Genomic DNA, 11,774 nt, shown 5'->3' on the forward strand with positions numbered 1-11,774 from the left:
AGGACTCTTCATTGTGATTTTACATAAATGGTGTTTTTGGCATATTACCTTATGTTTTTTTCTTTTTAGAGTAATGATGCAATTGAGTGCCCCAAATTCTACTCATTGTGTTTGTCTATTTAGCATTCATTCACCCATTGTTTTAATAGGTTAATTCGTTTTCAAAATAGGGGTTTGTTTTAGGAGTTCATGTGTACTTACCATATCATGAAAATTTAACATAGTCTCAAAGTTGTGCAGTATCTGTTGTCGTTACCATTGCTAAATGCTGGATTTTGTACGTGGAATTATAATATATTGTTTAAATCTAAATATGGAATTATACGAGGGAAGGGAATGACATACCACAATGTTAGGGCAGCAAAGGTGCACAGTTTTGATCTAAAGGAAGCAACAAATATTAACAGCTAGGTGGTTGGCGTGGTCAAGGCAAGGGTCTGAGGGGTTGTGGATGACTGAAGCAATGGGCTTGGCATTGGTCATTCATTTTAGTTTGGATTCAACTCATGATATATTTGCTAACATAAATTTATTCACATTATCCTAAAACAAAAAAGAAAATGGAGGAATGAGCCCTAAATTATTCACCAACTACAGTGACTAATTCTTTTACCAGTATTGAATGATTAGCATGAGTACCTGAATGTTGTGGTGGTTCACAAATTGAGAACTAGAACGAAGTTCACTTTCCACCAATGCAAGAGTAAATGCGAAGGAAGTATATTCTAGGCTTGCAAAGTAAAAATTCTGAAACATAGTTGTCCTGCAATCGTATTTAAGACAATGGGTATCCCATGATTAATGAGATGATCAAGAAATTGTCTGCAGCAGTCGTAGAGGGCTTCACTCTCTACTTAGGAACGAAATGCAAGCAAAAAAATTTGCCAGAAGATGGTACAACTAGTGTGAGTAATTATTTCAGCAATATAAAAATTGATTTATATCTATTGTGACTAACTCTTTTAGCAATATAAAAATTGATTTATATCTATATATAAAAGCATGAGTACCTGAATGTTGTGGCCATTACAAATTGAGAACCATGACTGCACAAGTAAATAATGTCAATGTCGAGGAAGAATATACGAGGCTTGCAAAGTCGAATTTCTAAAACAGAGTTGTCCTGCATTTATATTTAAGGCAATGGGTATTCCAAGATTAGTGAGATGATCAAGCAACATTCTGCAAGAACAACAATCTGCCAGAAGATACCCACGAAGTGCAAGAACAACAATCTGCCAGGAAATGTAGAAGTCATTACGGGTCGTTTGTTTCTGTGAGACATTGTGAGACATTAGAAACACATGAATTACATTTTGCAAAAATTTAAACAGCAGTTGTAGAGGCCTTCACTCCCCACTTACCCACAAAGTGCAAGAACAACAATCTGGCATAAGATACCCACAAAGTGCAAGAACAACAACCTGCCAGAAGATGGTAGAAGTCATTACGGTCGTTCATTTCGTTTCTGTGAGACATTAGAAAAATATGAATTACATTGCAGAAATTCAAACAGCAGTTGTAGAGGGCTTCAATCCCCACTTACCCACAAAGTGCAAAAACAACAATATAGCAGAAGATACCCACAAAGTTCAAGAACAACAATCTGGCAGAAGATGGTAGAAGTCATTACTGGTCGTTTGTTTCTGTGAGACATTAGAAAAATATGAATTACATTTGCAGAAATTCAAACAGCAGTTGTAGAGGGCTTCACTCCCCACTTACCCAAAAAGTGCAACAACAACAATCTGCCACAAGATCCCCACAAAGTGGAAGAACGGCAATCAGCCAGAAGATAGAGAAGTCATTACGGATCGATCGCTTTTGTGAGACATTAGACAAATATCAATTACATTTGTAGAAATTCAAACAGCAGTTGTAGAGTGTTTCACTCCCCAATTACCGGCAGGTTATCCTGTTGATTCTTAGCTTGATGCAGCTACACTACCGGGCTCTGTACCTGCATATAGCGTAGAGGGATTTTGCACATTCCTTCCAGGTACGCTTAGGAATCCTTGCACCGGGCTTCTTTATCCGATAACGAGTATAGAAGTGTCTAAGGGCGAGCATAACCCAATAGGAGTGTCAGATCGTGAATTTGAAAACATGGGTTCCAAGCACAAACATGGGTTCCAAGCGCAGTTCGAAAGCGAGTTTACCTTGAATCACATAGACAAGGAGAAAGGCGATAATTAGACCCGCAAAGAGAAAGCCGGAGACATCATAGGCACGGCAGAGCCAAAGGTAGCAGCAGAGGTAGGTTCTGGGGTAAGTGCAAGAACAACAATCTGCCAGATACCCACAAAGTGCATGAACAACAATCTGCCAGAAGATCGTAGAAGTCAATACGGGTCGTTCGTTTTCCTGAGACATTAAGAAAATATGAATTATGCGGAAATTCAAACAGAGCTTCACCCCCCACTTAACCACAAAGGTGCAAGAACAACAATCTGCCAGCAGATACCCACAAAGTGTAGGAACAACAATATGCGAGAAGATAGTAGAAGTATTACGGGTAGTTCGTTTCTGTGAGACGTTAGAAAATTAAAAATTACATCTGCGGAAATTCAAATCTATAATCCAAGAAAAAATAATTAACGAGATGACAATGGACAGGTAAAATGTAAATGAATGCATAGTAATTCAGTCATTAGAATTGAAAAAGAACCTAAGGAATTCAAATTCAAATCTATAATCCAAGAAAAAATAATTAACGAGATGACAATGGACAGGTAAAATGTAAATGAATGCATACTAAGCCAGTCATTAGAATTGAAAAAGAACCTAAGGAATTCATTGAGCAAAGGAATTTCAGCAATAATAATTTTAATTCGGGTCGAGTTTATTTTACCTGTCAGTATAGAGCCCATTGGTGCAAGCAGAATCTTCAGAATCATACAAGCTGGCTCTCAGCGTATTTGCATTTCATTTCAGGATTGCCTGTAAAGGCACAAGTCATTGCTAGTCATTCGTTTCGGCAAGATATTGAAAAAATACAATTACATTTGCAGGAATTATAATTTATAATTCAAGCTTCTCCTGAAGAAGTAAATGGTAAGTAAATACATGCAAACCAATCCGGTTAATAGAATCGAGCAGGGAATTTCAGCAATAATACCTGTTATGTTACCTGTCAGTACAGAGCGCCCACCAGCACAAGCAAAACCTTAAGACCATGCCTGCAACATATTCGGATTTAAAGTTTGAATACCAACAGGGCACCCACCAGCGTAAGCAGAACCTTAAGAACATGTTGGGATTTAAAGTTTATCCAGATAACCTAAAAGATCCATATCCAGTTTAATTTTCTTTCTAAAGTGATACCATCTGTCATAGAAATTGGCAGTACCTTAGTTCTTGTTTTGAGCAGACAAGAATTTGGCAGTATCATAGTTCTTGGTTTGAGCAGACAATAATGGATGGGGATATGCTTCCAGTCTTGCCTCGCTGAGTGGCCAAAGCCAAACAATCATTAAATTCTGATTACCTCTGCAAGCTTATGAAATGCTTTTCAAAATGAATAAGCAAGCAGATAATTTCTCAATTGGGAATCTCACTTTCTCCTGAGGATTGATTCCAGCCCTGAACTCCTCTTTGAGAACCCAGTATCCATTCCTCTCCTCTAACCCTGAACTCCTCTTTGAGAACCCAGTATCCATTCCTCTCCTCTAACTCTAGGCTCCCGCCTTGAGGCATCCACATTCTCCTGAGGATTGATTCCAGCCCTGAACTCCTCTTTGAGAACCCAGTATCCATGCCTCTCCCCAACTCTAGGCTCCAGCCTTGAGGCATCCACAGCCACATGAGAGCCAGCAGGACTGGCTACAGCCTTGGCTGTTGTTCCTTTGTTATTTCCATCCGCACTGATCTCAGAATTGCGCCCGCCATGATGAACAGCACGAACCTGGACTGCTCTCATCAGCCAGAGCCAATTCGGCTTATGCCCACTGCAAACAGGATTGTAAACTACACACTTCGAAGTAGACACCCACTACTCTACCACGCTGCCGCTTTTCCCACTCTCACGTTACATAATCCGTGCTCAACGCTGACACCGTTCTATTTTTGGCAAATGATGCTGACACCGCTGCTTTTATTTTGGCAATTGAGCCTTGACGTTAGACCGCTGCTTTTATGGCTCCGCTCCCACCCCCATGTTTTATTTTTTGTGGTGACAGGTGGAATCATAGCATCATTACTTGAAAACTTTGAAAGGGTAGCTTATGTTTTTATGGTGAAATTAATCGTTAAATCGTATAGAAATTATAATAATAATTAAATTTTTATATATATTTAAATTTTGTTTTTATAGCCCACGGGGTTTTGGATTGATGGTGAATGGGTGTGTTGTTAAGGCACTCTTTGCAATAGGGCACCGGTTCAAATCCCCGTGGGTACTTAGGTTAGTTTAATAAATAAATTAAAAAAAATAAAATTGTTTTTATATATTATAATTAATTTTGTTTATAGTGTGGTTTTTTGGAAGTTTTTTCTATAGATTTTTTTTATCTAATTTTTAAAAAATCCGGTACGGTTTTTCAAGATGTTGAATTTATATAAAGTTAAAAAACTATTTTAAATAATACAAATTAAAATTTCACTACAAATTTTTTAACTCGATTTTAATACTAAAAAATATAAATTAAGATTTCACCACAAATTTTTTTCGCTAAATTCTAATACTAAAAATTCCAAAAAATCACATTAAAAACAACTCTATTTAAATTATTAATTTTTAAAAAAAATAAAAAATATATATATATATATATATAAATTTTGACTTTCCAATAAAATGACACTTTTGAGAAGAATCTTCGGCGAAAATCACATAGAGATATTTTTTTGTCGACGCGTTTCGAACCAACCAATGTGGTTCATCGTCAGGACAAGTTGAATGAGCAGATCTTGCTATGCATTATAAATAGATCGGGCAGAATGTCCAATGACCAAATTTCCAGATCAGGTAACGGCTAAAATGATAACAGCTAGATTGACCAGGGAACGGCTAGTTAGACTAGGAAGGGCATAATTTATTTAAATAAGTAAGTTCAGTCATTAATTTCTTTATAAATGGACAATTTTATAATTGCAAATATATGTTAGAATAAGCGAGTTAATAAATCAAGTCATAGAGAATAGTTGATTATATTTTAATTAAATATAAGTTAATTATATTTTAAATAAAATATAAGTTAAGGGACATTTAAATCTTAATTTAAATTAAGAAAATAAATAAATAAATAAATTAGTTATCAAAGATGTTTATAAATATTAGTTCATTGAATAAGTTAAAAATAGAATAATCTATAAATAGTTATTTCCATTTTAAAATAAAAGCTAAAAGACCTATATTTATGAATATATATTAAAATAAATAGATTAGGATCATAATGGCAGTCAAAGAGTATCCCTATAAAAATATTAGAGAAATTACGATATTAATTAATAGTTTATTAAGGGTAAAAATAGTTAAAATAAAAAATAAATAAAATAAAAATATAAAATAAAAGTATAATAGTCAAAAATAAATATTAGAGAATTCAAATAAAAATAAAAAAATAAAATAAAATAAATAAATATTGATATTCAACCAATGATAGCCATCCTCTCTCCTCTTGGTCGTTTTCTCTCTTTAGTACTTTTGTTTTTTAATGGTAATTTTTTCTAGTACTTGAATTCTCTAATATTTATATATTTAAACTCTTTGACTTTTATACTAATATCAATATTTTTTTTTTAACTTGAACTCTCTAATATTTATTTTTGACTATTAAATTTTATTTTTGACTATTATACTTTTATTTTTAACTATTTTTACCCTTAATAAATTATTAATCAATATTGTAATTTCTCTAATATTTTTATAGGGATACTTTTTGACTGCGATTATGATACTAATCTATTTATTTGAAAGAATAACTTCGGCGTAAATCACATGTAGACATACATTTGTCGACGCGTTTCGAACCAACTAGTGTGGTTCATCGTCAGGGCAAGTTGATTATGATACTAATCTATTTATTTGAAAGAATAACTTCGGCGTAAATCACATGTAGACATACATTTGTCGACGCGTTTCGAACCAACTAGTGTGGTTCATTGTCAGGGCAAGTTGAAGAAACAGATCCAGCTTAGCAAGATAAATAGTCTGAGCAGAGACTAACGGCTAATTTTGACCTTAGGACCCAGGTCAAATTCTTATTTATTAATTTAATATTATTTTTATTATTATTTTTCTTATGGAAATAAGTTAAATTAGGTAAAATGGTTGGTTATAAAAGGGAATTTATTTATTTATTTAAATTAAAATTAATATATATATATATATATATATATATATATATATATATATATATATATATATATATATATATAAAATTATAATATTAGGTTATTAAGATAAAGGTTAGGATTAATAATTTCAATGGTTGGTTTGAAACGATAATTTATTTATTTATTCAAATTATTTAATAATTATTATTGGTATTATATATATATATATATATATATATATATATATATATATATATATATATTAGTTAAAATTATAATATTAGGTTGACTAGTATTTTTATTCAATAATAATTTAATGGTTAGTTTATTTTTATGGAAATTAGTTAAAATATAAAAATAAAATAATTTTAAGGTTAAAGATGTAATTATTTATTTATTAACAATTATATATATATATATATATATATATATATATATATATATATATATATATATATATATATATATATATATGATGATGATGATGATGATGGTTAACGTCCGCTGAGACCAAATAATGATCTATCGGACCTAAAAAGACAAATTATTTATTTTGATTTAAGATTTTATTCCTATGCTCAAAAAGTTTGGAGAGAAGCCTCCCGAGTTCACTATAATTTTGGCATTGTAAAAGGCTAGGAAGGTCAGTATTGTAACAAAGGTTGTGAAATTGAGATCTAATGTGGTTGTATGCAAGGCACTCTAAGAGGAAGTGGTTTTCATCCTCGATGCTCCCATTCTCACAAATATGGCAGATCCTTTCCATCCATGGCGTTTTAGGAACTACTCAGCGGCCAGTTTCGCTATGGAGCTCATGAGAATTCGTTCTAATCTTTGCTATATTAATTTTCTTTTTTGAGCTAGTTAGAATAGAGAGATAATTTTGATCTTCAAGGGTGGGGTTGATGACCTTCTTATAATAACTTAATTTTCTTTTAGACGCTAAATCTTTCTCACACCACAATTTTTCTTTGAACTTGGAAGTAACAATATCTTTAATGTTATTTATGTTTTGCAAAGCATCATTCTCATTGATCTCCCAATAGTTTAACCAGGCCCTTGTGTCCTTATGCCATCCTCGGTTAAGCCTTATGTGATTTTAGCTGGAATTTAAAGCTAGCTTAGGAAGTCTATGATTGTCTATGTTATTGAGCTTGTGCTTGTACATCAGAAACCTGAGCATAGCTAGGCTCTCAATAGAAGAAAGACCTGCTTCTATAAGGAGAATAGGATAGGGTGTATTACTTTTAATTTTCAGGTTATAAGTTATAAAACGCATCTGGATTTGCTCAATCTTCCTCCATGATTCTCTGGAGATGCTGCAGCCCCAAACTTCACAGCCATATAAGATAACAGGAGTGACTAAAGTTTCAAAGAGGAACTTCTTTTTATCCCACATTACGAGGTTTGCTGTTTTACAATTATTTTCAAGACCAAAATAAGCTTTCCATCCCCCATTGATCCTTTTCTCAATGCTATGGTTCCAGTTGAGCTTGTGATGGATATCAATTCCTAGGTACTTGTAAGAATACACTTCCTCCAAGTTATTATTGTCATACATAAAATTAGCGCAAGTGTCCTTCTTAGATTTGATAATCATAACTTTAGTTTTGTCTGTATTAACAGTCATACCCATGGTAGAGCAGAAATCCTTAAGAAGCTTGAGTTGCTTATCAAGATCAGAAGGGCACCTTGCCAGAAGAACAATATCGTCAGCATAGAGAAGAAGGATAATGACTATCCCAGCTAAGATTGTGCCACCACATCCTGCTTCTTCTAAATAACCTTCGAGCTTATCGATGTAAATGCCAAATAGGGTAGGGGAGAGGGGGCAACCTTGTTTAACTCCGATGTTACACTTAATATCTTTTGACCACTCCTCATTGTTCTTTAGCTTGGCAATTACATTCTCGTATAGCCTTATAGCAGCAGCTCTTAACTCAAGAGGAACCTTTAGCTCTTCTAACCTATTCCAAAGGTTGTATCTAGGAACCGTATCGAAGGCCTTTCTAAAGTCTACAAAGCAGCAGAATAAATTGGATTTATCATTACGACATTCCTCCGTAATTATCCTTAGCGTAACAAGGTGGTCTGTTGTTGTGTGATGCCTTCTGAAACCTGCTTGGCCTTTAGCCTGCTTACCTTCACTTTCAAGCCATATGCTTAACTTTTTTTCCAGAATACTACCATATAATTTGGCTAAGAGAGGGCTGATCATAATTGTTCGATAATTAGAGGGGTTATTTGTATCTCCACTTTTAAAAATAGGGATAATGAGGCTCTCAGTCCAAGGTTTAGGGAACCCTTGCTTAACAGCTTGATTGAAAAGCTTGTGGATGTGGGGGATGAGGACAGGGCCTCCAATTTTTAAGATTTCTGCCTGGTAACCTTCAATGTCCTTAGCTTTCCCATTCGCGAGGCGATTAACCCCAAACTTAATGTCTTCTAAAGAGAAGACTTCTTTCGTTGTGAGCAGGGTTTCCAAATTATCCGTGACATTAGGAGATTCATAAAGCTTTTTAAGATATGAATTCCAATCATGAAGAGCAATTTTATTATTATCCTTAGTCTTCCTAGTCAGAATCTGCCTCCAAAATTTCTTAGGAGCTACCTTAGAGAGGTGTAAGAGATTCTCCTATCTTTGACGAATGTACTGCCTCTTTTTCCTTTTAATTAGGGCTTTGTATATTCTTATCTTGTCCATTTTAAGAGAATCATCAACAGCTTCCTTAATTGCTCTCCTCGCATTTTTACAATCTTTGTCATACCAAGGATTGGTTTTGCTATTTCTTTTATTATTAGAGACTTCAATTGAGAACTTTTTAATAAAATATGAGAGGGTTGTAGTAAAATTATGATATAGGTCTTCTATGTTATCTATAGTAGATAAAGGAGGCAAATTAGTTTTTAATTCAGTTTGAAAGAGGTCCTTTTTATTTTTATCAAAAGTTATAATATTAGGTTATTAAGGTAAACGTTAGGATTAATGGTTAGATTAAAAAGATAATTTATTTATTTATTTAAATTATTTAATAATTATTATTAAAATTATATATATATATATATATATATATATATATATATATATATATATATATATATATATATATATATATATATCATAAGTTGAGAAAGATATTAATATTTTTTTTAATATAAAAAAGTAATTTAATAATTTATTTATTAATAATCAAATATATATATAATTTATATATAAAAAATAAAATAAAATAAATTAATTAAGTTAAAATAAATAATGTGAGGTTAGTTTAAAAAGGTAATTTATTTATTTAATAAAATTATTTATTGCTAATATTATATATATTATAATATTAGGATGCTTAAAATAAATAAATAAATAAATAATAATAATAATAATAATAAAAATTAAAAAAATTGGAGGGGGCAGAAAAATCGACTAAGAAGAGAGTGCTGGAATCCAGCACCTACTGATTTTCCAACCATCATCTCTATTGAGATTGCTCGGCCTCTTCTCAATCTCAATAGCTTCCCTCAATTTACGATGGTGAAACTGAGCAACTTTGGCAACAACCTTGGCCTCCTCAATACACACCTGATGCTTGGTCTTTTCCACATGCTCTGCTAATGCTGAAGACTTGGATCTCCCATGTCTTAGGTCAGCTGCATGTTCGCAGATTCTTTGATGGATTGAGCGTCTTGTTTCCCCAATATAGGGGGTCCCACAAGAACAAGGGATCAAGTAGACACCCTTCATGTCCTTAGGGTTAACGGGATCTTTCACAGATCGGAGGGAATTGCGAATTGTGTTGAGGGGCCTAAAGGTTGAGGGAATATCATACCTTTTAAGGCTCTGAGCAATCTTGTCTGTGGTTCCTTGAACATAGGGAAGGTGGACACCTGGACGATGCTCTTTTGGCTCTTTCTTAATTAATGCGTTTTTTGAGGCTTTCTGGAAAGCCTTCTGACCCAGGCGTCTGCTATATCCATTCTCCACAAAGACATTAAGGAGATGGGATCTCTCCTTATCAAAGCTCTCACAATTGGAGATCCTAAGGGCACGAGTAGCGAGGGTGTTAAGAACACCCAACTTTTGAGCAGGGAAATGATAGGAATCGGCATGAAGATACTGCTCAGTATGCGTTTTCTTACGGAACACAGAGTGGGAGAGAAAGCCATCCTTATTCCGAGATAAAATAATATCCAGGAAAGGGAGGCAACCATTGACCTCTTTTTCCATGGTGAACTTGATGGCCGAGGATCGACTGTTGAGGTGATTAAAGAAATGATCTAGCTCCTCAGGGCCATGGGGCCAGATGACATTAGTGTCATCCACATACCTTTTCCAAGGCTTAGGAAGAAGACGAGCTGAGGATAAAGCTTTGGCTTCGAAATCTTCCATAAAAAGATTTGCCACAATAGGGGAAAGAGGGGAACCCATGGCACACCACAAGTCTTTTCAAAGAATTCACCCTCGAAACAGAAGAACGTGGAAGTGAGACAGATCTCCACCAGATGCGCGGTATCGGGATCTGTTAGGCGATAGATCACTTCCAAGGCCTCCTTTATAGGGATGCAAGTATAAAGGGAGACCACATCAAAGCTGACAAGAATGTCCTCAGGGCTAAGCTTAATATCCTTCAGCTCCTTAATGAAGGAAGCAGAGTCTTTCACGAAGGACTCAGTGCGACCAACCAAGGGCTTAAGTTTAAGGGCAAGGAACTTAGCCAGAAGATAGGTCGGACCGCCAATGGTGTTGACGATAGGCCTCAGAGGGGCCCCTTCCTTGTGAATCTTCGGTAACCCATAGATCCTAGGAGTAATGGGACTACTTTCAATGAGCTTGTGGCACAGGGAACTCACTGAATTATTAGATTTAATGGTGAGAGCCACAGTCCTAGAAATCTTCTTCAGAGGGTTCTTGGGCAGTTTTTTATAACTGCCACTATTGTGGAGATGATCTAGCATCTTCCTCTGGTAATCATCCTTGTTAAGGATGACTGTAGCTCCTCCTTTATCCGCCTTCAGAACTACAATATCTTCATTCAGATTTAAGGATTTTAGGGCGGAGGCTTCCTCGCTGCTGAGGTTCTTCCGAGGGGGCTTAGCCTTCCTAAGGATGACAGCACAATCCTGTCTAATGGTGTCCTTGATATTATCCAGAAGATCTCTAATCCCGAATTCCACATCGCAAATAATGTCCTCCACCGGGATTTTTCTAGGGGCAAGGGTCTAAACTTTGCCCTTGCCCCTAGAAAAATCCCGGTGGAGGACATTATTTGCGATGTGGAATTCGAGATTAGAGATCTTCTGGATAATATCAAGGACACCATTAGACAGGATTGTGCTGTCATCCTTAGGAAGGCTAAGCCCCCTCGGAAGAACCTCAGCAGCGAGGAAGCCTCCGCCCTAAAATCCTTAAATCTGAATGAAGATATTGTAGTTCTGAAGGTGGACAAAGGAGGAGCTACGGTCATCCTTAACAAGGATGATTACCAGAGGAAGATGCTAGATCATCTCCA

At 34.9% G+C, this 11,774-nt stretch overlaps 1 long non-coding RNA gene across 1 annotated transcript; it reads right to left on the reverse strand.

Annotated features, from left to right (window-relative positions):
• Window positions 1-2,851: 2,851 nt before the first annotated feature.
• LOC149208382 (uncharacterized) lies at window positions 2,852-3,623 on the reverse strand. Its single transcript, XR_016252097.1, has 3 exons — window positions 3,558-3,623; window positions 3,119-3,179; window positions 2,852-2,940 (listed from the first exon to the last, which is right to left on the reverse strand). It is a non-coding gene; the product is annotated as an uncharacterized LOC149208382 (long non-coding RNA).
• Window positions 3,624-11,774: the final 8,151 nt, after the last annotated feature.

Source organism: Pinus tabuliformis, chromosome 1_2 (genome assembly GCF_031772625.1).
Source record: "Pinus tabuliformis cultivar Carrire ecotype Pingquan chromosome 1_2, CPIR1, whole genome shotgun sequence".
Classification (NCBI taxonomy): Eukaryota; Viridiplantae; Streptophyta; class Pinopsida; order Pinales; family Pinaceae; genus Pinus; species Pinus tabuliformis.